A 16340-nucleotide genomic window follows, 5' to 3' on the forward strand; every position below is an offset into this window, starting at 1 on the left:
CATGACATCCCCAACTGACAACTTGATTTCAACCTTGTAAGAGACACTGAAGCAGAAGACCCGGCTAAGCTGTGCACGTAGAACCTATTGAAGTTGACTCTTAGCAACTGTGAGATAATAAAGTGTGTTGTTTTAAACCACTAAGTTTTGAAGAGGTTTGTTGTATACACTCATACAATTGAATATGTAACTACAAATGATGGTAAGTGCTGTGAAATAGAAGGATATAGAATGAGAAATTATAACAGGATTTCCTAATTTAAATTTAGATTTGTCTTCTACCAACTGGAATTGAATTCTGTCAAATACATGTAGTTAAAAGACCCTTTTTACTGATGGAAAAACATTTGCAGTAATAATTTATACTTGACTATATTCTTATGTGAAGAGTTCTCACTAAGCTCAACTAGTGCTCTGTTACTAAGACATTATTTAGACATTGACATAATTGATAAAGGGTGGATGGAAGCACAATCTCCAGCAACTATAGGCTCTCATCACTTCTTTCCTCTATCTCATTTTCTCTGTTCTTCTACACCACCTCCCCTCTACCCTTTTCCCTACATACACTTGCTTTTGGGCACTCATATTCCTATAATCCTCCTGCTGTTTTTATTTTGGCCAGAGTTGTGTCTTTGCAGAGATTCTTCTTTTTTAAGAATTTTTTTTTAATGTGAACCATTTTTAAAGTCTTTATTGAATTTGTTACAGTATTTCTTCTGTCTTATGTTTTGGCTTTTTGGCCACAAGGCATGTGGGATCTCGGTTCCCTGAGCAGGGATTGAACCCCTACCCTCTTCATTGGAAGGTGAAGTCCTAACCACTGGACCACTAGGGAAGCCCATGCAGAGGTTCTTGAAATGGTTGGATCATTAAAATGGAAGGGTTTTCTTCATTCTTCAGAATAAAAGAGAAATTGGTCTATACTCCAACTAGATCATGAGGATGGAAGCTGGTCCTACAGTGTGGCCACAGACTGGGGGCATAGGTTGGGGGTAGCCATTTTGGGACACTGTGGATCCATAGTCAGTAATATCAATATCTAGTATTAGATTCTGTGACTGCTGTCACAAATAACTACAAACTGGAAGACTTAAAATGACAGAAATTTATCCTCTCTCTAGCCCAGGTATCCAAAATCAAAGTGTTCATTTCTCCAAAGCTCTTGGGGAAAATTCATACCTTGCCTCTTCCAGTTTCTGATGGATACAGGCATTCCTTGGCTGTGGCCACAACACACCAACCTCTGTCTCCATGGTCACATTGCCTCCTCCTCATCTCTGTGTGTTTATCTCCCCTGTGTTTTTCAGTTTAATCTCTCTTTCTCCTATAAGAATACATGTGATTAAGTGTAGGACCCAGCTAGTTAATCCAGGGTAAGCTTTTCTTCTCAAGATCTTCAACTTAAAATTACAGCTGTAAAGACTCATCTGAAGAAGGTAACATTCACAGGTTCCGGGAATTAGGACATGTCTTTTGGGGGGCCACCATGCAGCCTACTATATCTAGTTTTATTTATTTATTTTTCATCAGTTCAGTTCAGTTGCTGAGTTGTGTCCGACTCTGTGACCCCATGGACTGCAACACACCACGCTTCCCTGTCCACTCCCAACTCCCGGAGCTTGCTCAAACTCATGTCCATTGAGTCGGTGATGCCATCCAACCATCTCATCCTCTGCCATCCCCTTCTTCTCCTGCCTTCAATCTTTCCCAGTATCAGAGTCTTTTCAGATGAGTCAGTTCTTCACATCAGGTGATCAAAGTATTGGAGTTTCAGCTTCAACATCAGTCCTTTCCAATGAATATTCAGGACTGATTTCCTTTAGGATGGACTGGTTGGATCTCCTTGCAGTCCAAGGGACTCTCAAGAGTCTTCTCCAACACCACAGTTCAAAAGCATCAATTCTTTGGAGCTCAGTTTTCTTCACAGTCCAACTCTCACACCCATACATGACCACTGGAAGAACCATAGTTTTGACTAGACGGGCCTTTTCTGGCAATGTCATGTCTCTGCTTTTTAATATGCTGTCTAGGTTGGTCATAACTTTTCTTCCAAGGAGCAAGCGTCTTTTAATTTCATGGCTGCAGTCACCATCTGCAGTGATTTTTTTCCCTTATGAGTGTGATAATTTTTTTTTGTTGTCCTACATTTTTTCTGTCAGGTGAGGTCAAACTTAGTCTTGTTTTGGCAGAGACTCATCCACTTGAGATGAAGTTGTCAACAACAGCCCAACTGAGTGTAAAAGTTAGAGGAGGCATAAGAGAGGGAAGCAGTGAGCCATAGTGAGCTAGACGACTAAGATGATCCACAAAAAGCACTTCAGCCTTGTGGAACATGTCAGCATTTCCCAAGTGTTTCTGGTAACACTCAGATCAGAGGACTCAGTAAACTACTGAACTTTCTGCCATTACACAGGATTGAGGGGTGTGAATTATTGTTATTGGATGTTTAAAGGACGTATAAGTAACTCCTGCCTTTTGGAACTACTAACTTGTATGTATTACTACGGTGTCTTGATTTTATGATAAACAGGATAAGCAATATTTTTCAAGTTTTCTTTTGATTGAAATAACTCAACCTCTCTACTGGATCCAAGTGACCTTTCTGCATAATCAGTAAGTATATAGGGCAGATTACCCCGTCATAGAAGTGGGGCAAAAAAGTACCTGGCTGCAAAACAACTGGCAGATCCCAGCAAGGACTTTCTTAAACCACCCACTCCATCTTTTTCCACAAATGCATTTTGAGATTGTAAGAGATTATTCAGGACATAGATCATCTGGATTTTGGACACGCTCTTTGCACTATTACAGGGTATACATGCAGCAACTCTATCCAAGCCATTTAAAATACACTGTTTTTTTTTTTTTTTAACCAAGAGTCAAAATCAGAGCTATAATGTGAAGCAATTGCTCTATTCACCACAGTAAAGATGTAGACCACTACTCAGGCCAGTAGAGAACAGTGAGTATGTATCTATTGCTTCTGATAGTTCTTTTCAAGTTCTTGTCTACTGACTTCATCATCTGTCATTTCTGGGTCTGTTCCTATCAATCACTTTTTTTCTGGGTTATAGGTCACATTTTCCCATGTAATTTGTATGTCTAGTGATTTTTATTAGATGTTGGACTTAATTTCACATTACTGAGTAAGAGCTATTGTTTTGTTCCTATAAAGTGTTTGACTTTATTCTGGTAGGAGTTATTCACAGATTAACTTGATCTTTTTCAGTCTTGCTTTCTCTTAGGACACTTCTAAGGTTATGGTGTAGGCTATGGTGCAGTGGTTTAGCTCCACTACTAAGGTATGACCAATCAGCGATCTCTACCAAACTCCCCACATATTCAGCAAAGTCTCCAGTTTGACTGGTGGGAAACTGATTCAGTGTCATTGTGAGCTTTAGGAATGATATGGCTATTTATTAATCTGTTCTCCATGTCTGTAATTTTATTATTTTAAGAATGTTATATAAATGGAATCATACAATATATAATCTTCTGAGACTGTTTTTTGTTTTTTTGTTTTTTTACTCAAAATAATTCTCTGGAGATTTATCCAGGTAGTTACATGTATCAATAGTTTATTCCTTTTTATTGTTGAGTAGTATTACATGTGGTATAGATGTGCCACAATATGATTAACTGTTCACCTGATGAAGAATATCTAGTTTTTTTCCAGTTTGAGTCTATTATGAATAAAATGGCTATAAACACTTATTTGCAGGTCTGGATCACATGGTGATTTCATGTTTAGTTTTCAAGTTTTAGTTTTCTATAATGACTGTACCATTTTACAGTCCCACCAACAATGTATAAGTGATCTAGTTTCTCTGCATTCTTGCCAGCTTTTGGCATTTTTCACTGTTTTTTATTTAAGCCATTTTGATAGGCATGTAGCAATAACTCATGATTTTAATTTATACTTCCCTTATGGCTGGTGGGGCTTCCCTGTTGGCTCTGATGGTAAAGAATCTGCCTGCAGTGCAGGAGATCCGAGTTCAATTCCTGGGTTGGGAAGATCCCCTGGAAAAGAGAATGGCTACTGACTCCAGTACTCTTGCCTCAAGAATTCCATGGACACAGGAACCTGGCGGGCTACAGTTCACAGGGTCGCAAAGAGTTGGACATGACTGAGTGACTAACACAACAACAACAGTGGCTAATGATGTTGAATATCTTTTTATATGCTTACCTGACACCTGTATATCCTCTTTAGTAAAATATCTGTTCATGCCTTTCACTCATTTTTTAATTAAACTGTTGATTTCTTGCTGTTGAGTTTTAAAAATATGTTCCAGATACTAATCCTTTGTTAAATATGTGGTTTGCAAATATTTTATCCTAGTCTATGCCTAGTCTTTTCATCTTATAAACAAGGTCTTTCACAGAGCAAATATTGTCAGTTGTGATGAAGTCCAATTTATCAATTTTCCCTTTATGGATTATGCTTTTAATGTCAAGTCCAAAAATGCTTTGCTTAGCTCTGGATCTTGAAGACATTGCCTGTGTTTTTTCCTAAAATTTTTTTAGTCTTATGTTTTACATTTAAGTCTGTAATCCATTATGAGTTGATTTTTACATGAGGATTGAGGTCTAGGTTTTCTTTGTTACCTATGAATGTCTAAGTGCTTCAGCATCATTTGTTGAAGACTGTCTTTCCTCCGTTGAATTGCTTTTGAAACTTTGTCAAAAGTTTGTCAGACAGTTCAGAAATCCCATTCTTGGGCATATATCCAGAGAAAACTCTAGCTTGAAAAGATTCAAGCACCCCAGTGTTCATAGCAGCACTCACTATTCACAATAGCCAAGACATGGAAACAACCTAAATGTCCATTGACAGATGAGTGGAGAAAGCTGTGTTACATACACACCAGAATATTACTCAACCGTATAGAAGCATGAAATAATGACCTCAGGAGCAACAGGGATGGACCTAGATATCATCAGATATCATATGATATCATAGGGTGCAATCTAAAAAATGAAACAAATGAACTTATTTACAAAACAGAAATAGAGTCACAGACATAGAATTTATGGTTGCCATAGAGAAAAGGTGGGGAGAGATACATCTGGAACTTGGGATTGGATTCCCTGGTGGTTCAGATGGTAAGGAATCTGCCTGCAATGAGAGACACCTGGGTTCAATCCCTGCGTTGGGAAGATCCCCTGGAGAAGGGAATTGCTAGCCACTCCAGTATTCTTGCCTGGAAAATCCTATGTACAGAGAAGTCGGGCAGGTTATAGTCCATAGTATCGCAAAGAGTTGGACACAACTGAACAATGAACACTTTTCACTTTCAGATACAGATTACTATAAATAAAATAGATGAAGAATGAGCTCCTACTGTACAGGAAATTATATTCAATGTATTATAATAACCTATATTGGAAAAGACTCTGAAAAAATACATACATATATATATATATATATATATATATATATATATATATATATATATATAACTGAATCACTTTTCTGTATACCTGAAACCAACCATTTAAAATTTTGATGTTTTCAGTATATTCATTGCTAGTATATAAAAACAGAACTAATTTTTATATGTTAACCTTATATATTATGATCTTACTGAAATCATTTATTAATTCTAGGATACTTTTTGTAGATTCCTTGGGATTTTCTACATGGATATTCATATCATTGACAAGTAGGGGAGTTTATTTCTTCCTTCCAAATCTGTATGCATTTTATTTCCTTTTCTTGCCTTATTGCACTAGTTAGAGCTTCCAGCACTATGTTAAGAGTGGAGAGAACAGATATCCTTGCTTTTTCCTGATATTGGAAGGAAAAGTATACTAGTTTACTAGGGCTGCCATAACAAAAATAACACAGAATGGTGGCTAAAATAAAAGAAATTAATTTTCTCAAAGTTCTGGAGACTAGAAGCTGATATCAAAGTGTCAGTAGGTATGGGGTTTTTTGAGTACTCTCTCTGAGTTACGCATGGCTGGTCTGGCCTCTTACAGTCTCTTTACACTGTCATCCCTCAATGTATGCACACCCATGGTGTCTCTCTGGGTGTCCTAATCTCCCTTTGCCTATGAGGACACCAATCTGACACTCCAAGACCCTCATTTTAATTTAATTATGCCTTAAAGGTGCTATGTCTAAATAGTCAAATTCTGAAGCATGAAGGTTTAGGTCTTCAACATATGCATTTGGGGGACACAATTCAGTTCGTAACAAAAGCGTTCATTCTTTTACCATTGAGCTAAAGTTCCTTTTTTTATTTTTGTATTTGCCTTTAATGTTTCTATTTTCCTAAGCGTTTTAAATCATGAATGTGTTGAATTTTGTAAAAAACTTTTCCTGTATCAACTAATATGATTATATAGTTTTTCTTCTTTAGTCTGTTACTTATGATAGAGTACATTGAATGATTTTCAAATATTGGGATAAATTCCCCTTAGTCATAATGTATAGTTCTTTTCAAATGTTGATGAATTCTATTTGTTAATATTTTATGAATTTTGATCTGTAGTCATGAGACATGTTGGCCTGTAGTCTTCTTTCTTTTTTCTGTCTTTGTCTAGTTTGGCTATCAGAGTAGTGCTAAATTCATAAAATTGATTGAGAAGTGTTTCCTCCTCTTCTATTTTCTGGAAGAAATTGTGTAGAATTAGTGTTAATTCCCTCAAACACTTAAAAAAAATTCTCTGGAAAACTCTAGGTTTGGAGATTTCAATTTTAGAAGCTTTGAAATTATGAATTCAATTTCTTTAATAGTTATAGGGTGATTCAAATGACCTATTTCATATTGTATGAGTTGTGGTAGTTTGTATTTTTCAAGGAATCAGTTTCACCTAAGTGGTCAAAATTCTGAATGTAGAGTTGTTTTTAGTATTCATTTATTATTATTTTAGTGTCTGTAGAGCCTGTAGTGATGTCTTTGTTTTATTACTAATTACTATTACTAATATTAGTAATTAATTACTAATTTTATTACTAATTAGCTACTAATTACTAGTAACTAATTAGTTACTAACAATTAGTTACTAATTAATTACTAATTTTAATTAGTAATTTTTATTACTAATTAAAGTTACTAGTAACTAGTTACTAGTCATTAGTTACTAATTAATTACTTATTTTAATTAGTAATTTTATTACTAATATTAGTAATTCGTGTCTTCCCTCTGTTTTTTCTGTTATTCATGCTAGAGGTTTGTCAATTTTCTTGATATTTTCACAGAACAACTCTTTGTTTCATAGATGTTCTCTATTATTTTTCTATTTTCAATTTCACTGATTTATGTTCTCATCTTTAATATTTTCTTCCTCTGTTTTTTTCCTCTTTCTTCTTTTTCCAGGTTTTTGAGGTGAGAGTTTAAATAATTGATTTGAGATTCTTCCTCTTTTCTAATGTATGCACTTTAGTGCTATTAAATTTCCCCTCAGCATTGCTTCAGCTGTGTCTGACAATTTTTGATATGTTGTATTTTCATTTGTTGTTTCCAAGTGTTTGGAGATTTTATGTTACCTTTCCATTTTTTATTTCTAATTTGATTCTATCATGGTCAGAGAGCATATTCGATCCTGTCTACCTTCTCTCAAGTTTTCAGAGCCTTTTAATATTTATTTTACATATAATGACAGGGTTTTAAGTTATACAGGGAGGAATAGAGAAAATAATGTCTATTCTACTTTTCTGGAAGCAGAAGTCCTGAGGGCTTTTTTTTTAAGCTTGTAGATGAGTTCAAGTTTGGGGCCACTGGACTAAGCTGCAATGAGGCCCGTTCCAGCCCTGAGATGCAGTGTTCTGTGTTCTGGTCCTGGGTCTGGGCTCTTTAGGAGAGACCTGCCGAAGAATTGATGCTTTTGAACTGTGTTGTTGAAGAAGACTCTTGAGAGTCCCTTGGACTGCAAGGAGATCAAACCACTCCATCCTAAAGGAAATCAGTCCTGAATATTCATTGGAAGGACTGATGTTGAATCTGAAACTCCAATACTTAGACCACCTGATGCAAAGAACTGACGCATTGAAAAAGACACTGATGCTGGGAAAGATTGAAGGTGGGAGGAGAAGGGGACAACAGAGGATGAGATGGTTGGATGGCATCACCGACTCAATGGACATGAGTTTGAGTAAACTCTGGGAGTTGGTGATGGACAGGGAGGCCTGGCATACTGCAGTCCATGGGGTCACAAAGAGTCAGACACAACTGAGTGACTGAACTGAAGGCCTTTAGTATTCTCCAACTTAACCCAAATGATTGCTAAACTAACTCATAGGATGTGCCCTGCTCCTAGACTCCTGTGATTTTTTACTTAAAAGGTGGAGAGGGAGGTGGGAGGGGGGATTGGGATGGGGAATACGTGTAACTCTATGGCTGATTCATATCAATGTATGACAAAACCCACTGAAATGTTGTGAAGTAATTAGCCTCCAACTTAAAAAAAAAAAAATGTGGGCAGCTATTGAAGATGGCTTTGAACTTCCTTAGGCTACATACCAAGGTGTTAAGTTGAGAGCTGATGCTCTGTATGGAAAAAATGAATTCCTCGAAACCAGATGAAGTTTAAACTTGTAGCTGTGAATTCCCTAACAGAAAAGAAGTAGCAAAAAAATATTTTTTGAATTTTAGAATGAGATCTCTCTCCTTATTTTAACATCTTCTGGTCTTAGTTTTTCCTTATTTGACATGTATGCCTTTTTTTTTTTTTCTTTAGTAGACTTTATTTTTTAGACATTTATGCATTTTAAATAAATTTTTAAAGATGAGGTCTTTTGTTTCTGCTCCTAAATTCAAAAATAGAATGGTCAGAAGCTGTTTCTTGTCTGGAAGAGAAAGCAGTAAGTGGTGACTTGAAGCAGGATCTCTTAGTTCTTTGCCCAGGAATTAAACTTGCGTAGATGGATGAAAACCAGAAAATCCCAACCACTAGACCAGAAAGAGCTAGAGGCTAGAAGCAGAGTTCCTCTGGCTCTTGCCTTGTTTGAAAGCAAGAGTGTTTCAAGGAGACAAAAACTGTAAGAACAGATGCAAAGCTTATTATTAGAGACACAGCACATCTAATGGGAGAGTACACAGAGAAACAGTTTGCTTATTTAAGACAGAAGCAAAATAGAGATACACACCCAGAGAGAAAATGGTGTGGACATCCTCTCTAAAGGGGCTTTCCAGGTGACTCAGATGGTAAAGAATCTTCCTGCAACATGGGAGACCCAGGTTCGACCCCTGGGCCAGGAAGATCCCCTGGAGTAGGAAATGACAACCCACTCTAGTTTTCTTGCCTGGAGAAGTCCATGAACGTGACTGAGAGACTAATACTTTCACACTTTAACTTTCATCCTCTCCACTAAGGAGGAACACCATAAAGAGGTGGTTAAATCATTTATTTAAATAAGGCAGTTCTTCCAGGGCTTTGTTTACCTTTGGCCAATTATCTTGTTTCTTTTTCCACCTGCCCTGCCCCAGGACCCTCCCCAACATGTGTGAACGACTTTTTGCCAGATGGATTCCACTGCAGAGGTCTGTGGGAGATTTGGCATCACAGATTCTGGGGCAATGCCTCCTCTTTTTTGATCCTCAAGGAGTCTTTCTGTGCATGTGTAATCAAGAAGGTCTGCTTGACCTCAGGAATGAGAAATATGTGCTCTCTTTATCTTTTATCGGGGCTGGACTCGGCTCCTCTCTGCCCCTGCCGTGACTGTTATCTTAAAGTGTCCATCAGAGTCTAAGTGCAGCTCTTTACCCTGTTCGTGTTGTTATTTCTATCTAAAAGTGTAAACAGGAGGCTGGCTATACATGTCTAACCTGTAGCCCATCTATCTCCTGCCTCATGTTCACTATCAGAATATGTTTATATGGGGGAGGACATTCGTCCCCTCCTCTCTTAGGTTCTTTGGCTCGTTCTGTGAAATAAACTTGACATCAGGCAGGATAACAGGAGAAAATGCATACAGATTTATTTAAAGTTACAAGTTTTACCTGCTTCTGGGGGCTTCAACATAGACAATAAAGAAAATCCTTAAAGACACAGTTAGGCTCGGAAACTTTCATACCTTTTGGTCAAAGGAGAACAAATTTAATGAGAAGTGACAAGGAACTTTGGGACTTTAGGGGCAGTAACTTGTAGGAAGGCACATATGTACAGAACTAATGGTCAATAAGGGCTAGTTAGGGCTAGTTTGTGTAGAATTTTTTCTTGGTGTCATCTTGTCTTTGGTGATAAAGTTGTTATTCCCCTCCTGTTCTAGGAAGTGGAGACAGGGGAAGGTGACACCGTCACAAGGGGAATTTATGATCTGTTTTCAGGTAACTTAGGAACATCAGACAGCTTATTCTCTCTCTGCTTTTTCTCAGTTGTCTTCAGCTCTTACACCAGTAGGCTTCCCAGGTGATGCTAGAGGTAATGAACCCTTCTGCCAATGAGGGAGATGTAAGAGACACAGGTTCTATCCCTGGGTCGGGAATATCACCTGGTGGAAGACATGGCAATCCATTCCAGTATTCTTGCCTGGAGAATCCCACGGACAGAGTTGCCTGGCAGGCTATAGTCCACAGGGCCACAAAGAGTTAGACATAACTGATGCATGAGAAACGCTAGGCTGGATGAAGCACAAGCTGGAATCAAGATTGCTGGGAGAAATATCAATAACCTCAGATATGCAGATGACACCACCCTTATGGCAGAAAGTGAAGAGGAGCTAAAGAGCCTCTTGATGAAAGTGAGAGAGGAGAGTGAAAAAGTTGGCTTAAAGCTCAACATTCAGAAAACTAAGATCATGGCATCTTGTCCCATCACTTCATCGCAAACAGATGGGGAAACAGTGGAAACAGTGGCTGACTTTTTTGGAGGGGGCTCCAAAATCACTGCAGATGGTGATTGCAGCCATGAAATTAAAAGATGCTTACTCCTTGGAAGGAAAGTTATGACCAACCTAGATAGTGTATTAAAAAGCAGAGACATTACTTTGTCAACAAAGGTCCATCTAGTCAAGGCTATGGTTTTTCCAGTAGTCTAGTATGGATGTGAGAGTTGGACTATAAAGAAAGCTGAGAGCCGAAGAATTGATGCTTTTGAACTGTGGTGTTGGAGAAGACTCTTGAGAGTCCCTTGGACTGCAAGGAGATCCAACCAGTCCATGCTAAAGGAGATCAGTCCTGGGTGTTCCTTGGAACTACTGATGGTGAAGCTGAAACTCCAATACTTCGACCACCTGATGTGAAGAGCTGACTCACTGGAAAAGACACTGATGCTGGGAAAGATTGAGGACAGGAGGAGAAGGGGATGACAGAGGATGAAATGGTTGGCTGACATCACTGACTCAATGGACATGGGTCTGGGTGGATCCCAGGAGTTGGTGGTGGACAGGGAGGCCTGGCATGCTGTAGTTCATGGGGTCGCAAAGAGTCGGACATGACTGAGCGACTGAACTGAACTGAACTGAACTGAAGCGACTTAGCACTTATGCCAGAGTGGCATATTTGGGGGTATATATTCTGATTTCCTACATTTATTGATGCCATCTTTTACTGAGTAGATATAATTAACTGTATGATATTCATTTTGTTTTGAGAGTTAAGAGTGGGAAAATGGTATAATTTTTTTTTGTGAGAGGGAAAAAACTGCCTTTTGTTGGTATAAAATAGAAAGGTGATCCTATTTTATAATACAAGAAGCTAGTATGCAGACCATATAACATTAAAGTTATGGTTTTCAGTATTTTTAAAGTACAAAAGTCATTAACTAGAATGTAAATATTGTCAGTGAAATGCTCCTTGAATATCATGACTCTTGTGACTTTAGATCATGAAAATCCTGAGAAAAGTTAAGAATAAATGAGCTTTGTGTTTGAGTTAAAGATAGTCTACTAGGAATCCTGTTCTTGGGAAACAAAAAATTCAGCATCTGAGACTGAAGTTTTAGAAAACAAAAAGTGCTAATCAAGATCAAAGCAGGAAAATTATCCTTTTTAGGGAATACTCACAAAATGTGTCATTTACCCAAGTCCTCGACTTTTCATGTGAACCAGTTGCTTTGTCCTTGTTTTCATTTTCTTTAATTTTTAAAATTTATTTTTTTAACATTTCCTTTTATACAAAATTTTATTTATTTTTGGTTGTACTGGGTCTTTATTGCTGCACATGGGTTTTCTCTGGTTATAGCAAACAGGGGCTTCTCATGTTGTGGAGCACTGTCTCTAGGCTTGTGGGCTTCAGTAGTTGTGGAACACAGATTTAGTTGCTCCTTGGCATGTCAGATCTTCCCACACCAAGGTTCAAACCCATGTCCCCTGCGTTGGCAGGCAGATTCTTAGCCACTGGACCACCAGGGAAGTCCTCTTGCTTATTTTAAAATCAACAATTATTTAAAGCATTAGGCTGTTAGAGAAAATAAAAAATGTAGATCTTGTCCTTCAGGTGTTTACAATCTAGTGGAAAAGGACATAGACCCATGGAATAGTAAGTAATAACAGCAGTTTGAATGCAATGGGAGTTGATGTTGCCAAGTCATGTGAGCTAGTTATACTGAATAACTCTATGGGAGTTGAAGATAAAGAATCACTTTAGATTGGAGCTTTATAGAGACAATGACAATTAAGCTGTCTTGAAGAATAGGAGAGTTGTGGGTAGATGGAGTTGAAGGAGGATGATCATATCAAACCTGGAAATTCCCTCTGTTAGTCTTTTAAAGTGAAGTCACTCAGTTGTGTCCGGCTCTGCAGCCTACCAGTCTCCTCCCTCCACGGGATTCTCCAGGCAAGAATACTGGAGTGGGTTGCCATTGTCTTTTAAAAGGAAGTTGTTTGGATAATTTTCATGGATGATCCGAGTTACCCATCACCCAACGTTCTGATACCAGCTTAAAACTCTTCACTGCCCTTCATTCTTTTTTCTTGTTCCCCAGATGGTCAGCAGACTAACATGGGTTGGGGAAGGAGGCAGTGGTCAAGAAATGCAATAGAAGGATCAAAGAATAAAGAAAATCCTCCTGGGAAACCTGATAGTGGTTGTGTTTAATTTTACATCTTAACATGGGTCAGTGTTGAACTAGACCCTCCTCACAACATACAGTTTACAACCAATTTAAAACCAAATGATTATCCCTCTTCTATCAAGGGTAACATATCTTAAAAAGGGTTGTGGTGCCTATGCTTAGAAAAGCGAACCCTGGGCATGCAGAATTGTGTCAACTAGAGCCCAGGGGTATTAAAAGAGAAATTGTTCCAGCATGCCCAGTGCTCAGCATCTAAGGGATGAACATAGGAGATAATCACTTATCATTAGACAATTGTAGTAAATAGATTCGGGAAAAAATGGCCTGACACCTGGGCAATTAAATTCTTAATCGTAAATTACTGATTATGCTTAACTGTACTGAACGTGTTGTAGGAATACAAGGAAATTCATTTGTATCTAAGTTACAGATTGTACCTCCCCTTAAGTTATTAAATTCAAAAGTGCAGTCCCCCACTCCCGTCCCCAGAAAATAAAGCATCCTCCTCATCTTCCTAGTTCTCCATTCCATGCTGGCTGAGCTTTCATTCACAGCAATCGCTTGAGCATTTTGGAGAATCTTCTTCTCAACAGGACGTTGGTATCTGAGCAGAAGAGAAAATTGTTCCCATTTCCAACTCAAAGGTGGTTATATTTACATAAGCTCCTCTTTCATTTAAATCTGTCTTAATCCTTAAGGATTTAGTAGTTGAAATGCAAAATGCATAAGATGAATTTTTTTTTACTAAATGAGAAAAAACTTATGAGAAGACAAACAGTACAGAGGAAGAATTTTAACAAAATATCTTTCTTTCATTTTCATGTTTTGTCTAAAATTGGTATGGTTTCTAAGATATTTGTTTTTATTTTCCCACTGAAAGATTAAGATAAAAATTTATATGTAAATATATACATATATGAAGGAATGAGGTCATAGTTTCATTTGAAAGTACAATGTAATCCTTTTAATCTTACTTTCAACCCATCTCTAAGTTCAAAATAATCCTGAAAAATTTTGAGTTTGATAGCTGAGTTGAAGGGCAATTGGTCTACATTATTACTCCAACAAACACATTAAACCATGGTTAATTATTATCTCTTGGGATTGCAAAAGCATGGTCAGTGTAGATTTTTTTTTCCCTCCTAAGTGCAAGAATTAACTCTGTGCTGTGAATGGCTTAGTTGAGAGTTCTTTAAAATTCCTCCCCGGTGAAGTGCTAATTACTGGAGCTCAGTTCTGCCCCAGAGGACCTGCCAGGAGAGCAGGCCAAAGCTCCTGGTTTGCATCCATTTCTAAATGTGTTTTTTCATTTAATCTGCTCTTTGTGGGGGGGCATGTTATAGAAAGGCCTTTTGTTTTTTATAAACAAACCCAAGATACTTAAACTTTAAAGATCTTTGTCATTAGATCAATTCTTTTTTAAAAAAATAAATGCAAAGGGGTTTTACTAAATAATCTTAAAGATTTCTGCCTGCTGTAAAATCCTTCTATGAATTGTAATTTTGTTTAGTTCTTTTTCACATTATCACTAATATCCTTATTTGCATATACTTTTTCATTATGTTATTTTTTTTCTACACATGAACTGCTGCATTTAAGTAATTCTGCTATATTTGAATTGTAATACTAAAGGAAGGCAGTAGAGTGATATGGCCTGTTTCCCTTCTGGATAAGCAAAAGTGTCTACTAATTGACATTATTAGCAATACCAAAGCCACTGGAATCTTAAAATTAGCTTTATTTTTCTTTGATATTTCTTATTATAAGCTATAAAAGATATAGAAAGGACTTAAATTTACACATTAGACTTTCTTTTTCATATTAAAAAAATTTTAGCCTGTATAATTTTCTACTAGATTAGTTGGTACCTTAGTAATGGATGAAATGTTTTCATCTTTCACCAAGCACGGTGTAAGTAGTGAAGAAAAGTAACATTTATCTTTCATCTACTGAGTGTCAAGCACCTATGGGAATATTACCTAATTTAATTTTACCACAATCCTGTGTGGCAGGTGTCATAAACGTTATGAAACTGTAAGATGGCTAATAGTGTCAGTATAGCCCACACAGTACGTCAGCAATTAGGGAACACTAATGGGAAAATAATCACAAAGCTTACATACTTTTGCTGAGTTACTAACCCTTTCAGGCTCTATTAATGTTAGAATCAACTGATATTCAGAAACCCACTTGTGGATATGTTTCTTGTTTTGTTAAGGTTGTTTAAAGCTGAGAAGATCATAAAGATCATGGATTCTTATTCCAATTTCAAAAGGACAACTTAGCAACTATTTCTGTTGTCTTGTTTTCAGAAAAGTACCTTCTAATAGACCTTGTCCCTGGTTGACATTCCTTGAGAAATATAACTGGTTTAAAGGACCCAGAAGACTGCTGCTTTTAAAGCAAATCAGATTCAACAGTGTTACAAAAAATCCATTTTAAGAATTCACTCCACATATGTACTTGCACATGTGTGAAATAACCTACTTACAAAAATAGTATAGCCTCTTAATAGTATGGTAAAAGATTGGAAAGACTCTGACAGTGCATTGACTAGTGACTGAAGCATGTAAGTTTTGGTATATCCATTCAATGGAGTACTACACAGCTGATTAAATAAATGAAGTGGCACTGTAGATATCAACATAGCTCTAAGAGATGTAATTGAGAGAAAAAAGCAAAGTGTGGGACAGTTTATTTAGTATGTTATGATTTATGTATATAAGGGGAAGATTATACACACCCCCACATATTCACATACATACTTGGTTTATGCATCAATTATTTCTATATTCTCAACAAGGAGATAAAAATGGGTTTAAGTGTGTGGGAGTTAGATGAATAAGGGAAATTTCTTTTCATTGTATAGCCTTTCACTTTTTTTTTTAACTTTCAAAATAAATGTGTGTTTGTATTTTTTCTTCCTGTAAGGATAAAAAGAAACTCCTTTTTTTCAAGAGAGTTTATCCTTGGGAGAAGGGAGGGGCTTTTTTGGTTTTCATTTAACACCATTTTGCTGACTTTCTAACATGTATGTACTATTTTTATGTAAAATATGACTTGATTGGCAGGGAGATCATAGGGGTTTCCCCACCCCCTCCTTCTTTATGGTTTCTTACAATTAAAAACAATCCAATACATTTTAATGTTTTAAAAAAGCTTTTGCTGGCCATCTTTCTCTGTTGTTTGGGAAACATTATGAGGGTAAGGATCTTTAAAGGCCTCCTAAGGCCTTTATTTATTTATTCAGATTGTAACTTTTCTGCGAAGTTTTTGAATCCAACTTCATTGGTTTAAAATGTACCGTCTTTTGCCCTATACTCACCCATGTGAATTTCTTCAAATTCTACTAAAATGCTTATGAAAGGTATGG

Source organism: Muntiacus reevesi, chromosome 3, assembly GCF_963930625.1.
Source record: "Muntiacus reevesi chromosome 3, mMunRee1.1, whole genome shotgun sequence".
Classification (NCBI taxonomy): Eukaryota; Metazoa; Chordata; class Mammalia; order Artiodactyla; family Cervidae; genus Muntiacus; species Muntiacus reevesi.